General features: G+C 37.8%; 1 long non-coding RNA gene across 1 annotated transcript in view; it reads right to left on the bottom strand.

Moving 5' to 3' along the window:
* Window positions 1-2,700: 2,700 nt before the first annotated feature.
* Window positions 2,701-23,122, bottom strand: part of LOC120502796 — a 32,902-nt gene continuing 12,480 nt past the window's right edge. Inside the window, exon 4 of the long non-coding RNA XR_005627595.1 lies at window positions 2,701-3,482. This is a non-coding gene — a long non-coding RNA (uncharacterized LOC120502796). The remainder of the gene's footprint in view (window positions 3,483-23,122) is intronic.

Below are 23,122 nucleotides of genomic sequence, written 5' to 3'. Positions count from 1 at the left end.
TAGTGCAATTCTTTCTAAAACACTTTGTTTTCAGTCATTATACATGCAGTAGTGGACAGGGGGAGGAGTGGAAATGAATGCAACACACAATTCACGTTTATGGAAGTCTGACTGACTTAGGTTGTTAGTAATGAGAATACCACAGACTAGTACAGTTTTTAACAGTGTGCTTAACAGATGGAAGCACACTGTTAAAAAACTCCCTCATAGCTATTAGCAGTATTGTTCTTCCTTCCAAAATCCAGCAAAGTGACCAGTTCTAGGGAGAACAACATAAAAGAGACATAAGCCACAGCTTATTAGGAATACCTGGTGTATTCCAGCTGCTGGCATGGGAGGAATTTCCTTCTGGTTTCCATGAACCACAATGCTGCAGCAACCTTGACAACAGCTCATAAGGGACTGCAAATCAGTGTTCTCCAGATCCTTTTTCACCCTTGCAAGGTTTGAGTAGAGATGCCAAGTGTATCTTTAGCATATCCATTCTTTCACTGGTAAAAACTTTGTTCTGACATTCTTGCTTCCAGAATAGAAGCCTCTAACTGTGCTCTCAAGAAATAAGCAAAGGCTAAACATCCAGACATACATGTTTTATTCTTTTTTTCTAGCCTTGTAAGCAAATACAGCTCCAAAGAAATTGCTCCTCAAAAAATAATGTGTTTCAGAGAAAATTTATCTAGAGTTTCAGCTAAAGAATTTATCACCATCTCTAGCTTGTCGCACACTCATTTTTATCACTTTGGGATCAGATAATACAGCACTCATTATTGATAAAGCAGCATTGTGATCCTACTTCATAAGAAAATCAAGAACACAGCTGTGCATAAAGGTATCAAGACTTAGGGTGAGTTACAGTTCTAAATACATATTTTGGACATCTATTGAGTATTTTACTCCTCTTCTGCTTTTTGTGAGCTTTTTTCCTATTTCAGAGTGTTTCTCTAACATATCATTGGTTAAGATTTAAGTTTACCTGGGACCCACAAATATACCATGTTTTATAATCTCTCATTGTAAAAGCAACAAAAGATGAGGAAAAACCTGACCTTTGTGGCTTCAGCCATCTGTGGAGCCAGCATTAGTCTTTTATCCGAGCCAATTATAAGCATACTGATACAAATATGAGAAACTAAGAGCAGGTAGACCAAATCAAATAAAGCCTAGCAAGGGTAATAGGGAGGTGCATGACCAAGTAAAAAAGATATAATAAAAAAAAAAAAAGTTGAAGAGAGCAACCTTTACCCCACTTATCCCAGTGCCTTCAATGTTTCAGAAGTACACAACACTTTTCATTCTAGCCGCTGCATCCAATAGTTACCCAAGTTTCTAATTGCTATTGATGCATTAAATCTCTCTAAATGCATCCCTTGCATAGTCCCATGACACAGAACTCCAGAACTAAGTCATTAGTCAGTCCCACTGCCTTGCAGGACTGATCCTTCCTATTACCTTTTCAGCCTGTAACCCCATAATTCTGCATTTATCCACTGTGAAAATTGCATGGCCAAAAACAAAGGCTCTAATGCTAAAGTACATTTTCAGAAAATAAGTGAGGTATAGACTTGCCTTAACGCAGCTGTATTCCAAAATCACTGAGACACTTTTAAAAGGTTCTTTTTACCTGTACAGAGCATAACTAAGAACATTTCTGGAAATCCAAATGCCCCATTAAGTGATAGACAGTAGATGCCATAACTGAAACAGTCCTGTACATCCAAATAGTGAAACTATTTACTATGACAAGTACATATTGAACACATTCAGATTATGCTGTGATGCATATTTCCTTGCATACAAATCAAAAAGGAAATCTTGACCACCTGATTTTACTGTAATTTAAAAGCAGAATTTCTAAAGACAGCATTACCCCAACACCACCACAAAAAAAAAAAAACTGCTGAATTTATAGTCTGTAAAAGCTCTGAAGAACAAGGTACTGTGTGTTCCGTAAATACTCTGATATTCAAAAAGCAAGAAACAAGCAGACACCTCACAATGAAGGGGATGTCACCTGCACTTTGACATTTCTTTGGAAAGATGTCTTTGCATCTGCTTTGTCCTATAGGAAGTTGTTTGGGTTTTTTATTTGTTGTACACAAGTATTTAAAGACACATCAGTGCAACTCTGTAGCAGGGATCATGTTTGATATTTAAAAATGGAAGTCTAAAAATAAACCGAGATGATACAACATCAGGTTCTGGAGACAAGTACATGATTAAATAACTTCTCATCTGAGAGTTTTCTGCCTGATAGGAAAGAATGAGACTGCATACATTCTCATTTCAGTTAATTCCTTAGATCCTGCCCACTTTTTCTTATATAAGATATAAATGGTGTAGCTACTCCACTTGCTAATTTCAGGTTTGCTCACTAATGCTCAGTGGAAAGATCTTCCGTGGAGAACACGTAATGCTTCTACACCTGCGTGTGGTGAGTGGTGGGACCCGAACCCCCACAGGAATAGAGATTCTGTTTGGAAAGCCACAATATCCATTGCCTCGAGCCAGATGGAAAACGCTTGAGGAAAAATGGAGAATACTTTCAGCAGTAGAATTTTTTATTCTAAGAAAGGTTATTTTTAAATTAACAATGAGTTACAAAGTTTAATTGTTAGTGCTTGAAAATTAAGCAGGCTGCATTAAGAGAAGACTTCAGGCTAGAAGAATTCAGTAATTTTATTCAATGTGCAGGCCTGAAAAGTCACACATGACAGAAAAAAAATTTAAGAGGTACTAGTGATGTTATGAGAAAACGCCAAAACCAAAAGAACCCTAAAACCTTTCACTTCTTTTGGAAACAACTTAATGTCTAGTAAACAAGCATAGAGAAATCTCTAATACTGGTTGCAAAGGTAAGGAAGCCATTTTGCAGCTACTAAGAGATGGAGTAGGCACACAGATCCGTAAGACCATTTAATTACGTAGAGACGTACTACTTTAATACTTTACATAGGGGAAAAAGTGAAGATTTGAGGCTATACCATAAGGCTCATGAAACGGCACATTAGAGAAGATATGGTCAAAACACAGAAATAAAGTGCTTTCTGAACATTTGCTGCAAATGTGTATCAGATTTAAAACCAGCAATCCATTCCCGCTCCTTCGTGGCGTATAGCTTTGCTGTGGACTGCTGAGTAGCTGTCATGCTATGCAGCCTGGCTGCTTTCCAGTCCTGGGTGAAGCAATCCCCACAGTATTTGCATGAAAGAAATGATGGGTTCCTTTGATGTGAATGATCTTGAGTGAATAAAAGGTGGGTTTGGGTTTTTCTGGCCTTTATAAGCATTCTTTGTCAACGCCTCTTGCTCACAAGTAAAAACCTGTGCCAGGTGTCCCAGAAAGTCTTTTCTCTGACGCCCCATGTAGAAAATATCCATTCCTCACATCTTATGTTATAATTAGCCTTCACAGAAGGGACTGTCTTCAGCTTTTTCAATAGTTGGGGTTTTCTTTATATTCAGGAATTGTCATCTGCAGGTATGCTGTGAAAAAGACAATTCCTTTGATAGATCACAAGTGTTTTTTATCTAAATGCATTTGTTGGTTTAACTTTACAGCTTTATACAGTTTCTGCAAATAATTTCAGATAATTACTTAAATGTTATTTCATATGAAAGTCATTACTACTAAAATCTACAGTATCCCACCAGCAAGAAAGAAAAAAAAAATAAATGGGCAAAGTTGCAAGCACAGCTCTTCTATTGTTTCTGACTCAAACAGGGCTGCAAATGCTGGAGACAGTTGGCATTTTGAACTGTCTGGAGACTGCTGCAGATTTCTAGAATTACATGCTATGGCTCTTGGTGTTCCACAGTTACCGCAGCTGATTTACTAAAGAAAAATTAAAAATGCATTTCTCAATAATATGTGTATGCTCCATGCCTTACTGAAAACAGGAAATCCATACACCCATGGCTGCATAGTCAAGCATGCAGAGCCACACAGTCACAGTGAGTTTAGATCAGAGAGGGTGTGATGCATGATAATCTCCAAATGTTCTCTGATCTACTCAAGTCCATCTCTACTCTGAAGTTTATTTGTCTGTAACAAAAGTCCAATAGCGCCAGCAGCTTTTAGAAGGAGAGGAATAGTATGTCTACCAGGAAAAGCAAGTCTACGTTAAAACGGAATTCAAACCAATAATCTAGCAAATCATTAACCTGACTGGGAAGAATTCTTGCCCTGTCAGTATATGTCCCCTGCTAATTTACTCCTGGCTGTAAGTGATGCTGGCAAACTCATACTAAAGTTTTTGAAAACAGAGGACCTTGAATGAATTCCATGTAGAAATGGTTTGGTAGTACATCAGAAAATGAGTAAAGATTCTTAGTATCTGCACAAGGCCCTTGGCCTTCACCATTGAGGTGGGAGGTAATGACAGCCTCATCCCTCTTTCATGCTGCCCAATAATTATATCAGCCTGTTTGTATCCTGACGCCACTAGAATCACTCTTGGACTTCAAGATTTTCTCAATAACAAGTTTAGCATGCTTTTGGCATCCTCAGCCTTGGTCTTCTTTTCCATAGCTTGTTTTCTGCCCTCCCACTTTTTTGTCCCACCTCCACCTGCATCCAAGCTGTGTTGATATGTGCAGCACACCACCTGCCCAAGTGGAAGGGATACCAACAGCTGAAGCTTGTTGAAAGTTTGCTCTGCTTCTGTGCAGAGACCAAGCAGTTGCAAAGTAATGCAACCTTTGGGGAAGGCCTGGATTGCCATGATTACATCTAGGGTACTTTTCTAATTTTTTTTTTTTTTTGCAGTGAGGCTGAAAACAAACCAGTGTAAGTATGATATTATTCTGGCAATATCTAAAAAGCAAGCATGAACCCAAAGTATTAGAAAAATCTAGAAAAGGTGTTTCTCCCAGTTTCAGAGCATGTGATTATTTTATAAGATGAGAAAAATACATTCATTCCTAAGGCTTTCCTGGAAGTTTAGATCCAAACCCAGCAAAATGTTTTGTCTAAGAACAAAGCATTATTTCAGTAAAATTAATCTTCTGGTAGATAGTTTCTTAAGACGCAAAAATAAAACATTCTAACACAGATCTAATATTTTATATCTTACAGTGATTAGAAAAATACAGGATGGAAAGCAGATTAAATACTTTTTTATAGTCTATAATTTTAAAAGTTACAAATACTAAAGCTTTACATGAGCATGAAAAATTCCCATCAAAGATAATAAACCTTTCCTTAGGACAACCAGCAAAACCTAGGAAACTTTAGTCTCCCAGCTGTGACCAACACAAATATCCATCTCTTCAGCAGGATCTACAGAGAAACAGTACTGGTTACTCAGGCACTGTAACAATTTTGGGCCCTTCTGGCTTTAACAAGCTCATTTTAGTACAGGTTAAATCAACTGAGTTACTTTTAACTGCTGGAAAATTACGAATGGGATGTCCAAGCAGAGCTTGCCTTGACTAATCTTCTTCTCAAACAACCTCAAATTTAACCACGATACCCTTTTGTTTAAATAAGACATACACACATTTCTGGGATAGCTTAACCATTCTCCATTATTTAACCTTTACGTTTTTAAATGCTGTAGTGTAAAAAGTCTTCTTAAAATACACTGGGACTGTTAAGTTCCTGTAAAGGGTTCACAGTATCTTTGCTCTTCCTTACTCCAAATAGAAAAGGCAGAAAGTCATTAGGAAGTTTTTGGGGGAGTTGTCTTTTTAATTTTTTTCCATTTAAAATATGTATTTCCATAGCCTTACACTAGTACTCTGAGTCTGTTTTCTACACTGTTGTTAATACTCAGCCACAAATAAATTTCCAGTGTAGAAAAAAATTACTACAGCCAAGTGTATTTTTGAAGCAAGCAAATGGGAGAAAAATTGTTTTCCACACTTATTCCTTCATATTGTTTACCTGCATTACTCTTCTGAAATGCTGCTGGGGACACAGAAGTGTTCTGTTGTATGAAATTTACATTCAAGAATTCTCAAAGCTCCACAATTTTCCCCTCCAAATCTCTAATGCTCTCCTGTACCAAAACCTTAGCCCAAAAAAAAAAAAATCACAAAAAAAACACCCCAGCTTTGAAGCCGCTGGAAGTACAAATTTACATTGGTGTCCACTGTGGTCATTCACTGTATTTTCCTCACAACCACTGAGACCTTTTTTTAAACCATATCCATGAAGCATCTTTCGTAATAGAATCCAAGGCTTCATAAAGTGCCATGACTGTGATGAAAAATATATTTAACTAATGACACTGTAACCAGTAGAAAAGAATCCAAAAATGGGAAAATAAGGGGAACTAAGACTAGAAATCAGCTATATACTTCCACAAGAGGGTTGAAGGATTTCATGCACCAAGACTGCACTGTAAGTACCATTTCAGTGCTGAAGTCATCAAAAAGGTTTATCCTAATAAGCTTAGTTTTTCATGGTACCAAGCTATACCCTGGTCTTTAAATTAATAAATTTAGTCCATTTTAATACTTTATAAAATGTGTTCAATTTAATTGCTGGATAAAAAATGTGGTCTTTAATTATGTACAGAGACAGCCTGGATTTAACAAAACATAAAGTGTAATTTAAAAACTGGGAATGGTAGGTGACCAGTAGCATTTACATTTTCAATAATCATGGTCAAGTTTTCTTCATGTAGAGCTCTAGGATAAACTCAAGAGATTATTACTGTAATTAAGGAATTTACAGATCTCTTTCTTCAGAGACAATCTATTTGGCAGAGATTTGCAGTCTCTTGAATGAACTCCCTCCAATCCACTGACGTCACTATCTTGCACTCACTAAGTTCCCAACTAGCGTGCACATGCAGCTGATACTGGTGTCAGTCAAAGCCCTATCTCAGTCAAACAGATCTTGCCAATAGAGATATTTTCTGGCGTCTGACTTCAAGGTACATGAGGGCATTTACAGTCCCAGGGAAGGAGGCAGACTCCAGCAAGAACCAACCCACCAGGTGCTCTAACATTACACAGCCGACTGCTCCAGTCTCAACTACATCCAGAATCATACTAAGTAATATCTTTGAGAACAGAGGAGAAGAATCCAGGCTTACACAGATGTAACTGAAATCAGACTATTGCTTGTCACCAAAGAGGTTCCATCACTCCAGTTAGAGTCTGTGATTTATATGACACAACCGACACATTACAGACATGCAAAAGCTGGTAATTCACTCCTAGGAAAGATGGGTTAGAGACAGCACACAAACTTGCTTTATAAAATACCTTCCTTACTGACAACTAAATCTAAGATTTCACCTGGGAATAAGAGCATCTAATCACATGCCATAAACTGAAGCAATCTAAAAATATAGCCCACTTATCAATCCATGACTGTTCCAAACAAGTATTAAAAATAGGTGTTTTAGCTGTAATACAGTATCCAAGTCTAAACTAAAATTATACCCTGATTAAACCAATGCTCCCTAGAGAAGTCACAGAATCAATGGAAATTTGAAAATCAGTGGTTTGGGGGGCCCAATTTGAAATACTCAAGAAACAGGATTTTGAGAAGATGGGTGTGGGGAAGTGCTGAGCCTCTCAGACTGTATGTACAGACAGTAGTCAGGCTAACACCATAGTTTCACTACTCAGTGAGAAAACACGTAGTAACTACCTTCTACATCGTTATTTATTTTGCAAACCACAATGTGGTGTGCAATACATCTGAGAAGACTGGTTCAAGAGGAAAGGGGACATTCAATTACATTAGAAGAGTTTATTCGATTTTATCACCATTCATGCAGTTTTTTCTCAAAGTTTAAAAAAAAAAAAAAACCCACACATAAACCCAAACACTATTATCCAAAGACAAACCAAATCTGGACAAAAATAAGAATATTTAGAGCAGTTAGAGTCACCAACCTAAAAAGACTGCTGGAAAGGATAAAAGCTCCTGCTTCAGTTTTAGCTCAATTTCTCATTAGAAGGGATTAGAATGAAATTTTCATAGAAGCCTCTAATTCCTATGGGGTCTACCATCCTCATCTCAAGCATCTGGTATGGTCATCAGAGAAATGGTAGTACATTAGACAGACCACAAGCACAATCCAATATGGCAATTACTACATGTTTTTTTCTGCTTGATAAAAAGTTAAACAGTCCATGATACCGCTGTCAAAATGCAATCTTGGAACAAAGCACCAAGTAAACCCTTTGTGGACCAAAAAAAAAAATAAAAAAAACAAATATGCCCACTAGCAATTTAAATTCAATTCCAAAGATGCACGATTACCTGGCTAGACCACAGTCAATCCTACCAAGCCCTTTGAATGTTCTTTTGAAATGCTTCTACGTAAAATATTTCTTTAGCTTGCAGAGAAAAGGGTACCATCACTGGTCTATATAGCTGGGTTAGGAAAAGCCAGAGTTCACTGTTTTATTTTTTTAGATCAGTGTGGGCATCTCGGTAGGATTTTGCTTCTCAGTGACAAGGGGCAAAAGAACAGATTGTCTTCTAAACAGCTTTTCTGCTCCTTTTGGGGCAAGTGGTACAGCAACCATCTCTCAGAATTGAAAAAGAGAACAAAGAATATTTATATCTTTAAGTTACTAGGAATATGTTACACTTAAACTTAACCAATACAGAAAAAAAAAAGAGAGGAAGAAACGTATTTCTCACTGCTTTATCCAAAATAATTTTTAGTGATATGCTAATAAAGAAAAAATACTATTCACATGACTTCTTTAATTTCTTTTCAGGCCGGCACAACTGTGTAGGGATTACATCCTTTATTTCCTCTTCTATTATTTTTATCAAATTTAGCAAAAATACAAGAGAAGTCAAATACACTGTTCTTAGAATTTAAGCTTAAATTCATGCTCAAACCCTGAGAAACACAGCCCAGCCTCCTGTATCAAGTTCACAGCAAATTCTCTTAAACACAGATACCGAAGTCTGCCAATTGCAGCAGACACAAGATGCCAGTGATGGATTTTCTCTATGACTTGGTCAGGTAAAAAGAATATCACACATTAACCAATGTTAACACATGATGTTACATTATTGAAATAGTAATAACAATAAGCCAATTTTACAAAAGAAAATTAAAGAGAAAGCCTCTACACATACTGATTGTTTATAATTCCTTAATGTACTTACAGACTGAAGTGAAATCACACTGAAAAAAGAAAGAATGGGGTAAAGCCCTATCAGTTGCCTTGGACAAGAAAACATGAGAGCCTTTTCTAGCTCATTTTCCCCTAAGAACATGCTAAACCACCAAAAGTATAATGGCAGGAGGAACAATGTGAAGACACTATTTGTCAAGCAGATGAACTAACATTAATTGCTTAAACAGTACAAGCCAGTACCTATAAATAAGAAAAAGTCTCTCTGGCTTTTGATACATGTGAAACATGGACCATCATGCAAGAAAACAGATTTGTAAAGATTATTTAATATTTCAAATCAGTAAGAAGCAAAAAGAAAAACAACAAAAGTGAAATACAGTCTTTCACAGCAGCTTCTCTAATCAGAGCTTAGAAAATGGGACTCTACAATTAGAGCACTAAAGTAATCACTTCAGTTTTATGCCTTCACTCCCCAGTCTAGCGATGAAAATTATACTTGCCCGTCCTCAGGAAATTATTTGAAATCTGCAGTTAAGAGGTGACTTTGAAGTGTTGTTCTACAAGAACTGCCTTATTAAGTATAACACCTACAGAATGAATAAAAGATGGTTTTTTCCCCTCACTTGGTTAACGGCTGTTTTTCCCTGATTTCTTTACACCTATTCAGTGACCAATAATATTTCCCCATAATTTTGCTTGTGTGTCTTATCTTCTGTTACTTGATAAGAAAAAAAGTCTTGTTCTCCTGGCTGTTGCCTCCAATCCTTTCCAGATATGCAGAGTTCGGTGCTCATAGAAGGAGACCTCAGCAGCAAGAGGAAGTCAGCATCCTACTAAAGCAGAACTAAAAGCAGAAACTTCCCCAACCAGGACCACACTCAAAAAGCACATTTGGTGCTGTTAATATCCTGCATTTTAGAAGGTGATAACTCCGGTGGCAATGAAGGTACTTTAGAAACAGTTTCAATCATATCAATAGTTTTACTCTAAACAAAATTGGCAGGAAAGCTTGAAGACAGGGCTATGAAAAACTGAGGAAGGCCTGAAGCATATTTAGGATAATATAAAGCTAAAAGCACATTGGATATTTGCTTAGTCTTCCCTACGACAGATTCATTTCTACATCTGTCTGAAGTACTCTTGGAGGAAAAATCAAAACAAAATGAAAAAAAAGTGTCTGGACAAGTTAGAAAGACATTTCTACACTCCAGAAAATATTCAGCTCTGAGAAGAAGAGTTGGGAGAAGCTAAAAATTGATAGCCTTTAGGAAAACACAGTGGAGCTGGAAGGAATATGATTAGTTCCATTTCTTGAAGAAAGGATTCAGCTTTCTAACACATGGGGACAAATGGTTGTGTCTGGGGAGGAAAAAGAGCAGAAATCAGAGCTTCAGTCAATAGTCTGTTTCTTGATCTAAGGCTACCTTTTATGTGCATATTCTGTGATAATCACCTAAAACTTTAATGTAACATAGACTTTACAAACCTAAAATGTAATTTATGTTTTTTATCTAAGATGATCCACAGGAATGAAATTGATGGCTAACACCATTATTTTTGATATCCATGAAATACTTAAACTGAAAGAAGTGAAAAGGGAGATTTTGTACCCACTAAGCTGATGGAGTTCTCACTGAGAAATGTGAAATTATGTAAATGTGGACTTTAAGAGCAACAGAGGAACTTTCTTCTATGCACACACAATTAAAAAGAAGAGGTCACTCAGTGGTTAGCTAAGCTTCACAGCAAACAGCTTATTTAAGAACCATGCACGGGTATAATAAAAACTTGACATAAGTTATCAACAGCTACAGTAGTGATATAAATTTCTGACTTGTAGAACTAAGGGTAACTTTAGCTGATTTAAACAGAATTAAGCTACTCTGTTTCCTGGATTCAGTTGAGACAGGAAATAGCACAACCTGGACAAACCATGTTAACTCTAAAAAGACTATTTGTTTTTCAGGTCAAATGCAGGCATAAACACAGCACACATTTAATTAAGATATCTATCTATCTTTCTCCATATTTAGTAAGTTATAACCAGAGTTTTTTAATGTCTATATTTTTTTCTTTTTCTATCACATTTTTCTGATGACCTACACATGCACCTTCAGGTCCATGCATTTAGAAATTGTTTTTTATTAACCATTTGCTCAGAAAATGAGTTAGAGGACAGTGAAATTCCACTAATTCTAGTTACAAAATCTGGGAATCTAGAACAAGGAAAAAGTTTAAAAAAAAAAAAAATGTTGTTCGAAGTTCATGAAAAAATTTATGTTATTCACATACTTATAGATTTCTGAAGCATAGCTTTGCATTTTATTAATGTTTAATAATAAAGTAAACAAAATAATCATTCACTGCCCATGTCAATCATTATGCTGTATAAAAAGACCAGTGGATATTAATTTCCAGGGGAATTCCTCAAGAAATTTAAAATTAATGTTAATATGACATGCCAATTTCACCCACATGCATTTGAGATCACTGAGGCTACTTCCCATTTTGCAAAGAAACTTCTTTTGCATTGCACTATATCACACTTTTGGCTTAGAGGCTTTACCCCCAACAGGGTAGATGTTTAGATCACTACTTTTTTTTTTTTTAAGGATTCATAGATTGTATTCTTATAACTGTAGATTTTGTATGCATCTAAAGATGAAAGCATAATATCTTATTAAGTGTTCTGAAATCACTAGTTCTCATTACTTTTAAACAGCCAGTGTTGGTAGCATATTGACCTTTACAAGTGCCTTGAAATCACAGAATTTCACTGCATTTAAATTGCTACTAAAGATGTATTACATTTGCAAGAAATCCTAGACATCATGCAGAGGAGTAAAAAGAACATGGTTTCAAACAGAGAGATGTTGCCCTTAAGAGTGCACTGTACATCACAATACTGGAGCATAGTGTGGGATTTATTCATCCAGGTAATTAAGCACAAGGGTGAGTGTTTGAGCCAAATGTACAAAACATAAAAAACTGACTGGTCTAATGGTTAGATTTTTCAAAAGCTCCAAGCTGTAGCTTCACTAAAAAAGGTAAATTCATCTCTGCTAAACAGATTATTCTGGTAACCACCCAAAGAGGAAAAAAAATTCTGCTTCTTATGTTCTTAATCTAACCATCACATTTTAAAATATTTTTAGTAAGCATATAATGGATAAATTTTCCAAATCACATCAAAAAGTGTCTTTCTAGACTTTCACAAAATATAGTTGGGTTTTTTTCCTTAAAGTCATGATCTTTTTTGCTCACAGCAATAACAAATCAGACATGCAGTATTAGGACCTTAAGAAGATGGGAAAACAAAAGTTAAGTTCACTTGCACCACTGGTCATCATGTCTTACAAGTCAGTCTGCAGCATAACATGTATACTAGTAACACCTTTCCCCGATGATAATTAAATCTGATGGAGTTTTGTGATTAATGCCCTAATTCATAAAGTAGATTAACTATTTGAGATGTCTAATATTATGTTTCATTGATATATACAACAAACTACCCCAATAAGATAAATTAACCAGAGTATTTCTCAGCCCTGTAACTACACTCATTTGAAGAACTCCATTGCCACTTAAACATTTCCAAAAAGCTTCCCAACTAAAGAAAGTTTAAACACTAGAATAACAGAATGATTGCTCTTATCAAAGCCCCAGCAGGTAGACAGGACTTAGAAACAGGAATTAGATCAGAAGTCTTTAAGCCTTATTGCTACCATTGTAGCCTGTCAGAGTAGTTTGTCGTTCTTTCTTGCTTTTCTCTGAGCAGTCTCATGCCTTTCACCAGCACTTTGCAGCATCACACATATCCTATGAGCTCTGCCCCCTAGCCTGAAGTAATCTACACTTAGTTGACAGACCACAGTCAGCCCCCATCCTTTTGGAATAGCTGGATTTTTACCAATACTGTAACTTCCAGTAAAATGAGTTAAGCTAGTTTCCTGCTAGGCAATACATTATCTCCAAACATATAAATGATTTAACACAGGAAATACCAGCATGCAGAGGCAGCTCCCCTGTGCTATCCACATGCACGACTGTCAGTTTGCTGCGGAAATGACACTTCAGTGCATTGAGCTGGTTACGTTTGCTTTGATTCTGCCAAACTGCAATCACATCTTCAATTCAGTGAAACTTTATCCGCTGCATACCAATCTGGATTTCCCTTTAGGATTGGATCGACACCTAAGCTTTAATGAACATATTTACTAAGCCTAAACTAATTTTTGGTTTGGTGACATGCTTAATAGTTACAAGACCAAAACCCTGTCAATTCACCCCAGCAGCCTGTCTCTAATTCTAGTGGCTGAAGAACTGGCCTTCAGTGACCATACAAACAATCCAGAGTTTCAAAGGGTTCTGCAAATCGGTTTCATTGGTGCCGATTTTCCAATATCCGAGGTCCAACTATACTTCTGATAATACACATATACAATGTTTTATCATAGAGAATTGACCACAGGTTTTTGAATATTGTCATATGGGACATTAAGAGGTCATTTCTGTACCTTGTTTCAGGCATAGTATAAACCGTGCTTTGATGATTTTTGATACTTATTTATTTTTGGTGTTCTCCAAGAACAGACTAGAGTCTCCCAACAAGATATTTAAACAATTCAATTCTTTGTTTCAAAAGAATATCACCTAAAACTGCTACTAATCCATCTTTCTGAAGTTCAAGTCCATTACTGCTTCTACTCACCATAGAGATAACAATGTTATACTGCTTTTAGAGCAGGCTTGCAGACCATTATGTCACCACCTCTGATACTGCCTTCATCAGGTCAAAGATCAAAGTCCATTCAGCCTGTCTCATCCTCCTAACATCAAAGATGCTTAGTGCTTTTCCGTCATTTCTCTGCAACCAGTTCAGACCCAATTACCTTTATGATGGGACAGCTAGCTGGATAGATGAGGGGAGAACAGTGAATGTTGTCTATGTGAAATTTCACAAAGGCTTTTCATAGTATTTCCCATGATATTCTCGTAGGCAAACCCAAATTCGGCAGGCTGGAAAAGTAGACAGTGAGGCAGATTGAGAACTGGCTCTATAATAGGGCTCAGGGTTTTTATCAGGATCACAGCCTCATTGAAGGCCTGTAACCAGTGGTGTCCCCCAAGGGTTGATAGGGGATCCAGTATTGCTTAGCTTTTCCACTAACTTGGATGAAGGGATAAGTGACTCCCCTGAAAATCTGCTGAAGATACAAAGCTGAGAGGAGTGGCCAATACCCCAGAGAGCTGCACAGACTTTCAGAAGGACCTCATGCACTGGAGGGATGGGCAGGGCAGAACCCTTTGAAACTCAGGCAGGTTCGGGGTCCTACACGTGGGAAGGAAGAAGCTGGTGCACCACTACAGGGTGGGGGCCAACCTGCTGGAAAGCAGCTCTGCTGAGAGGGACCTGGAGGACAACAAGCTGTCCATGAGCTAGCATGTCCTTCTGGCCACAAAGGCTGATGGTATCCTGATGTGCATTAGGAAGAATATTGCCAGCAGATTAAGAGAGGTGATCCTATGCTTCTATTCAGCCTTGGTGAAGCCACATCTGGAGCGCTGTGTCCAGGTCTGGACTCCTCAGTACACAAATACCTGGAGCAAGACCCACAGAGAGATATAAAGAGGGAAAAGGGACTGGAGCACCTCACTTATGGGGAAAGACTGAGGGAGCTAGGCCTGTTCAGCCTCACCAAAAGACAATTGAGAGAGAGCCTCATTAATTTCTATAAGTATCTGGAAAGAGGGTGCCAAGGTCAGGAAGCCAGGTGGTTGTTTCCAAGAGGCATTGTGCGGAAACCAATGCACAGAGAGTTAACTTCAGTATGAGGAAGAACTTTGCTGTGAGGGTGACTGAATACTTAACAAATTGTCCGGAAAAGTTGTGGAGGCTCCTTCCCTGGAGATATTGAAAAGCCATCTAGATGCAATCCTAAGCAACATGCTCTAGGAAACCCTGCTTGAATAGGGAGGTTGGACTAAACCACCTCCAGTGGTTCTTTCCAACCTCCCTGTTCTGTGCAGTCTTTCTCAAAGTAAGCTCAAAATGGGACATAGCATTCCAGGTGAAAGCTCACAATGGCAAGAAATAAATGTCCTTCCTGTTACAGTTCTGTTTAAGTCTTTATCAATAAAACAACACAGCTAAGTCAAGTTTCTTTTGTGATTTGGCATTGGATCTTTCTCCACAAACCTCTGCTTACTCCATTGCTTCTCATCCATACTTATGCAAGCAACTACTACCCCCAAAAAATCATTCAACCTTCCTAAATTCCATCCTATACTTTTCAGATCACTCAGCTTCTAATTTACAAAAATTATTTTGAATTCTGATTCCACCCTCAAACAATTGCAGTTCATGTCAGTTTGCTTCACTGCAGTCTTTAATAAAACAGCCAAGTTAGCAATGAAATCCTCAGACAGAATCAAGCTCCAGATAACCCTGTTTATTACACCCTTTTTTTTTTTGGTACAAATAGCTCCTCTGTGGTACAGTTGCCCGACTGGTTGGGAGCCTACCTTACAACAATTTCACCTAGACAACAAGTATTAAATTAAATACAAAAGTGTTGCATAAGACTGTTTTAAAAGCTTTTCTTAGTCCAACATACACGGGAATTTATTGCTTTGCCTCTATCCACATATATTTTGCTCTGTCATAGATGGGGGTTATATCAGTTAGATATAATTTGATCTTGATTTGATCCTAGCTATTTCCAAGCTGTACATTAATTCCTTACAGAATTTTGCCAAAGATTAAAACCTCTCTGGCTAGTCTAGAAGGTGCCCTACTTCTTTCCTCTCATCAACCCTTCATTATTTTAAAAGATAAGCAAGCACTGTCCTTTTCCTTGGGGTTTTTTAGTACCTTGTCCACTCCCTGCAAATTCTAGAGGTACTTCTTGAACGAGTGAATAAATCACTATGGTCAAGGACAGACTCAAATGACATGGGGAAAATCCAAGGCTGACTTTCCCACCTATATGGAAACATCACACCTTTTTCAGAGGTATTGACTACACTAGCTAGCAGCATGCAACTGTCTCACTGAGTAACAATGGATATGAATGAGTTAAAAAATCAGCCTTCTCAGAATCCATCCTTAGAGGCACAAGAGCAACTTTGTGTACTACATCCCAGAATTTTGCTCTCTTGAACTGAAGGCACAACAATTCCTTTCAACCAGCAAAATGGAGGAAGAAATCCTTCAAGCTTTCAGACCAGATTGATCACTCAAGAGACACAACTGACTTCAGTAAATGTCCAAACTCGAGTTGCTTTCTGAATTGATGCTTTTGAGGTTTGCTCATTCCAATCATTAGTCACTACCATTTATCAGCTTGCAGATAAACTGAAATACATCCTGGGAAAGAGAGAAAAGTATTCTCCCAGGACCTTGGTTATAGATTTTATTTTTTAACTAAACTTAAGCTAAGGCAAAATTAATAACATTCTACATGTGCAGCAGAAACTTGGAGGAGAGACTGTGTGAAAGCAGGCCTCTCCCATTTGTATACCTCTGAAGAGGTCAGCTTCTATCCTAGGCCTCACAAATTCAGGACCATAAAGATGAGTGAGCATTAAACACCAGCAGACAGAAGTGAGGCACGAACCAGGTTGTTTGGAGGCATACCAAAGGACTCTACCAGCACAGCCCTCAGAAATGACCCCTGCCACACTGATTCTTAGACCCTAAGCAAACAGGCATGCACAAAAAGACATTGAATTTCTCATGTCTGACAGACGGGAAATTTGGAGCTGACTAAACACATGCCCAACCCCATACCCTTAGCCCAGATAGCACTTCATTGACCCCTGGCTGATGGAAATGCCAGAAGAGTATCATCTGAATGTGACCCCTTAATGTAGTCCATGTGTGAAAACCTTAAGAAACAGTTCTCTTTCCAGTGGAGGCCAGGAAACAAATGAAAAACGTTCACTGAAGTCAAGGGATTTACATTGGCATAAATCTGACACACAGAAAAATTAGGGATCCAAACTCCATCCTCCAAACTGAAGCCAAAAGGATCCCAGAGAAAGATCATCTACAGCAGTTTCCATATCCATAGCCACACTAGTCTGCTCAGAAACATAAAATAGCTAGTGCCATATTCTGCAACACTAAAGACTACAAAATATTGTCCTGAAATAAGAAAGAAATTCTTCAAAGGAATCTTTTTTGTGTAGACCCAAAGGCCTTTTCAAGTTAATTAAGTTTACTGAAAGGGCCTAGGGGCATAAAGTACTGAAATTGTATTGAAATTCAATAAGATTTAGTGGCCAGTTTCCTATTTTAAAAATCCTAGTGTCAACTAATTATTTGGAAAGAGTGGCTCTTCAGAAACATTTACTTCTCTAAATAGATATTCCAAATACGTATGATCCTTGCCTAAACAAATTTGTATTTCCTTCAGCACAAACATATTTTTACACCAATATTTATAGATTGCAGCACTGTGATTCATTAACAAATAAATCCCATTTTCTGTGCACACAAATGACTTAACATTAAAATACATTCTACCTTCCTTCTTGGTTATGGAAGGGCATGTTCTTATTGACATCTTTATTTTGCAAAAATGCTCCAAGAGATGTATTTGGCAAATAATATTGCTCTTGCAGATCTCACTGCTTCAGAAACATGACTTCTCTGAGGAAACACTAGATCTTGTAACAGAAATATCTTTAAATCTTTTAGATAGCCAGTCCACAGGGAAAGGTTTAAGAAAGGATCAAAGCTTGTCCTTTCAGCTTGAATTATTCCATTACAGCTGAATGTGACATAATTACAAAAGATGTTGGATGTGGAATCTCATCAGGATTATCTGACACTCATCTTTGTTGAAAAAGTCTCCCCAGCTGTTGCTCTGATAGCACAAATGTGACAGGAGTGCAGAACACAAAAGTACTTGCAAGTGACTGCTGCTTTGGGGCTGGTTTAGGCGCCATACAGCACACTGTGACTTTTCAGCCTCCTCAAACTTTGAGGATGTTTAGAACTGCCTTGCAGGTGAGAGGGAATACCAAGTATGCTATTGAATTTCTAAATAAGAAAATTTGTTTGAAGCAGCCCATAGACCAAAATGGACTCTATACTGTGTAGCTGACAGACACAAGGAATTAATCTTCTTTCTTATGCAAGGTCAACATAATTCAGTGAGTAGCTGCTCATTCCTTTTTCCCCCCTTTTAAAAAACTTTCTGTATTGTCTGAGCTTGTTTTCACTGAGATCAAAAAACAGTGCTGGTTACAACATGTAAGATAAAGCACATCCTTTTTACAATCTACACTTCCCTTTGCATTTGATGCACTCTAAACCAGTACACACAGTCTTAAATAGGAAGGAGCACATTTCCTATAGTGCTACTATATTTGTATGTATGTATATTTTCTTTTATTCTGTGGAAGGAGCTCAGTTGTAAACTATAACATCAAATCCTGAATAATTACCCATTCCAGAGGATTTGGTAGCTGTAAAAATACTTTTCTTTCCTTCCTTGTCATGGATTACATTTCCTTCATACATTATTAATGAAGTTAAACTACTAGTAACATGCCAAATGTGCTGCATAGGAGATTTGTGCCTAATCCAGCACAAAACAGGCCCAGTCACATAATGATAGAAAAAAAAGAACAAATGTCAACAGTTTCACACTGGGACTAGATTAAGCGGACCATACTTACTGATTCCTTACACAGGGATTATCTCACTTTTAGTGCTATGAGAAGACAAGCCACACTTCTCCTATATTATTAACACAGAACTGCACCTCAAAAAGAAACACCAGAGTCCCCAAACTGGCTTACAGACACACACAGAGAAATTGTCGTTTATTAAACATCAATCCAAACTCTTGGATAACAGATGGAAAACCAAGCTATTACTATTAATATATATATAAAATGTCCTCCTCCTGCTTTAGATCTCAGTCCAACTTTCAATGGAATTTGTGCATGACCCTTAAGAGAATATTACTTACAATTAGACTCCAACTGAATCCCAATTAAATTAAAATATCTGGTGTCTCTGATCTTTACCTTCTTACCATGGAAGATATTCTTTGCTTAGGATCCAGAGGCCAAGAGCTAACATGTTAGTCTGATAAGTAAAGTGCTCACTGAAGGCAACAAAACTGTACTAAACTCTTAAACATTTACAGGAACAGGCATTTGGCACAAAGCTGTCTGACAACTAAGCAATAATAAAGTCCAAACAGAACTAGAATTTGTAGACTTTAATCCCCTATCTAAAAGATGTATTCAAACTCCTTAGGGCACAGACAGATGTTTGCTGAGATAAAGTAAGTATAGTTTTGCAAGATGAAGAATATTTCTTTAAGGTGCTTACTGCTGTATCAGGATCCCTGAAGCTATGACACAGACTGCAGAGCCAGTGAAAAATTGCTTGGTCATTTCAGATTTGTTAAAAACGTTCAAGGAGTAGCTGTCCCAGCAGACTGGGCGAGATCAGGTGTCATCTGTCTACACCACTCTTCACTTCATGCTGGATCAGGTATCGTCTGTGCTACTGCAGCTGGCATTGGGCTGGTAGCAACAGCACAGCTTGTGCTGCGCCTGGCTCAACACAGCACAACTGAGCGCACACTGATCCAGCCCTAATTAGTGTTAGCAGAGATCTGGCAGGAAGGATTGTTAAATCACAAATCTGCAGCTCCAAGTTGCTCTTTTACAGGTAAACAGGCATTAAAGAGTTCTGTCTTCCAACTTTAGCCCAGCCCAGTCAGAACTACCTAGTCTCTGAAAATTACGTTTGTTGAAAGTCAAAATATTGTAAAACATGTTGTGTGTGTTTTACAGTTCCAGGCACTTTAGAAACCTAGACAGGAACCTACAAATGGCTCAGTGACAGCACAAGGGTAAGTTATTCCCAACAAAGCCGTGCTTTAAGCCAGTTTCAACAGCACTTGTGGATAGACATCCTGTAATTGACCTGCCATCCAGTCTGTTCAGGGTCCCACAAAATGCACTGGAATATACAGAGCAAATAATTAAAATCAAATTAGAATGTATTCCACACATTGTACGTGCATTCTGAGCACTCTTTCCCACAGGCAGGGGGAAATCAAGTGAACAAAAAGAAACCAGAAGTTTACCTTGTGTAAGCTCCAAAATATTAGTAACTTCAAATAATTATATAGTCACTAGCACATAAAAACTAATTTGCTTATTAAAAGCCTGTGCTTATGCTCCCTTACTGAGACCAGTATGTGAATCATTGCAGTCATCAGAACCCATGTCCTTAGTTTCTTAGGGATTTCCACTGAAACCCATGAAGAAAACAGAATATCGTGCCCACCATGCAACCTTTCTGCATTTCTTCTGTACACACACACAACTCCCATGGCAGGAACAGAGTGGGAAATACTAAAGGCAGAAGAGGAAGAAAATAACCAAAGTGCGTGTTCCGGAGAGATGACTGGGATGTATCAATCTCTTTTTTATAAAGAAATAATCCACTGACTGCTAGAAAGTGAAGCAGACGCTATCTCCATGGAGCCCCTCCACTCCATACCAGGCTTAACATTTGTTCCTCTCATAGCTCTCCAGACTGTGTAACTCTGTAGACCTGTTCTGATGGAGCTTTCTGCAAATACCCCGTGAAATGCAGTTTCTCACTGCAGAAGGGGGCCCATGAGGAAAATGTTAGTCAGCATCAAATTCTTTCCACAGTCTATGGACATTTATTAATTCAGTCCTTTTCCTCCTGAGTCCAGGGCCTCGGATTTCCCTAAGCTCTCTTTGGACCCCACAGACAGCAAGAAATTATGTTTCTGAAGAGACTGAATTTGAAGTTTAGGGAATATCCGAGCATAAGGGTTTCTCATTGCGCTATGCGTGTTGTCTAAATAGGATATTAAGAAATAAAAATTCAAGTTCGTGTGACTTTTCTGGCCCACTTTCAGTTACTAAAATATTCATTTTTGACCCCATGAAATGCGTGAATTATGAACTGTTGGAGTTCAAAGTAATATAACACCATGAATTGCATGCTCAGTTTCAGTAAACACTAATTCATAATTGCAGCCCACAGTTTACCCAGTTTCAAAGTAGTTACCAAGTCAGAAGATAGTCATGACATGTCAGTCATCATTCTGTGAGAAGAGCACATCCCAAATGAGGTGTCTTTAAAGACAAGAAACAGGACAACTTGCACTGACAACATTTATCCTTTGTACTATGCAAAGCTCTCCTGATTCATCACCTATTCATCTGCCACAGCCATGTTACTGCCCTACATCTGTTTGCGTCTTAAATCACAGCCCTACTGCAAACTCTCACCAGTTATGTGCCCTTGGTAAAGTAAAGTACCATTCCAAAATGATCTACTAAAAAGAGATCTAGGAACTACTGAAGGATTAGAGTATAAAATATTTCTCTTTTTTCTGTCTTAATTGCTATTTCCCTAACTCTGATTATTTCTTTTAATCTCTTATATTTTATATTTCCTTTATTTGTTTAAGGCACTTCAGATCAGAAAGGCCTGAGAGCAATACATTTTTTTAATGCAGAGAGACAGTTTCTAGCATTACTCCATTCTGGAGGGGAACAGCTGAAGTTCAGAACACTAGCCTTATTCATACCTTTTATTTTTTGAACCCTAGGTTTCTCCCCCATATACTTAGGCCTGCCGCAGGCATCATGCAAAAATCTTGCAAGCACACACCTGTCAGTCATCAGGAGCATGTCAATCACAAGCTGCAGCAAAGGTAGAAATTTATGACTAAAGCAATTTTTTTCTACTAATAAGGAAAAAATACCTAGATGGCTTGGAAAAGGCCAAAGGTTGCCAACAGATGTACTGAACAGCATCACCTAAGCTTTGGTGGTCGGTAGAATTTACCTACCATTCAATTTTCAGGCCTTTAATCATTAATTCTGGCACACGTAACAAGGTTTTTGACAATTCAAATGCTAAAAAATACATATACATGTACCCAGTGATAAGCAAATATATTTCCCCAACAACAGGGAACACACTATCCTAAACTAGAGTGGTTAATATTATCAGCCCATAAGGCGTTTCTGAAGATACAGCCTGTACTTTTATGTCATATGGTTACAATGCCTTGACCAAGAACTTTCCTGAAGAATTCTCACTGTGCCATGTACTTGAACCATTCTCTTAAGTTACTCCAGAAGGAAGAGAACTGTCTCATTTTACCCAGTTCAGCCCATACCCCTGAAATACCAAGAACAGAAGCAATCTCCACATTCTCCCCAAACACAAGCAAGCCCACATGTACAAGTAGAACAGAACAGGGAAAATTTTTTCCCTTGAAGGATTGCTAAGAGCTCCATGATAGACAGGAAGAGTCCCATGAGTCTCACAGAATAGTTTTCATTTGTGCTCCAGGTAATATTTCCATATCAAAAAAACCAGAAGGCTTGCTCAATTGGAGACCTGTAACAAAACATCTACTTGTTGATGTATGGTTTATGCTATACGCAGCAAAATAAATGAAGCCAATGAATGTTTTACAAGTGTCATGTTAGTATTCTGTAAAGGATATTTCTCCATTAGAAAGCCCTGATACTTAAAATGGATTCAGTGGGACTAATAAATTGGTCCAGTAGGTGTTAATCAATAATATAAATGAATAACCAATGAAAAACTGCCACTAGTATGCCAAAGGGGAAATCATCCAAGAATGAAATCGGTGCAATAATACAAGTGTATTGTATCCTTCAACAAATACATGTAAAGCATACTGGATAGAGACCAATTCCTAGTACAAAACTATGTGGTCCTTTAGACAGCCTCAAAATACTTGATTTTATAAGGAATTTTGTCTAGGATAAGAATTTTTTTCTAATTGTAAGCATTGATATGTTGAATTCAAAGATGTACATATGCTGTGCTTGTGCACTGGATATTTTGTTTAAATTTTGTAGGGTTCTGCCCCCCCCCCCCCCCCCCCCCCCCCCCCCCGTTTAATTATTCTTGCAGACAGCTTTTTGACAGAGCTCTGAACCCTAGAGGAAAATCCCTGGAGATTTACATGAAAAAAGCTGGCGTTCCCTCTTATTTGCCT

This window comes from Passer montanus, unplaced genomic scaffold, assembly GCF_014805655.1.
Source record: "Passer montanus isolate IOZ18808 unplaced genomic scaffold, ASM1480565v1 scaffold23, whole genome shotgun sequence".
NCBI classification, from domain to species: Eukaryota; Metazoa; Chordata; class Aves; order Passeriformes; family Passeridae; genus Passer; species Passer montanus.
The sequence above is the reverse complement of the archived record's forward strand: the minus strand, read 5'-3'. Positions and strand labels throughout refer to the sequence as shown.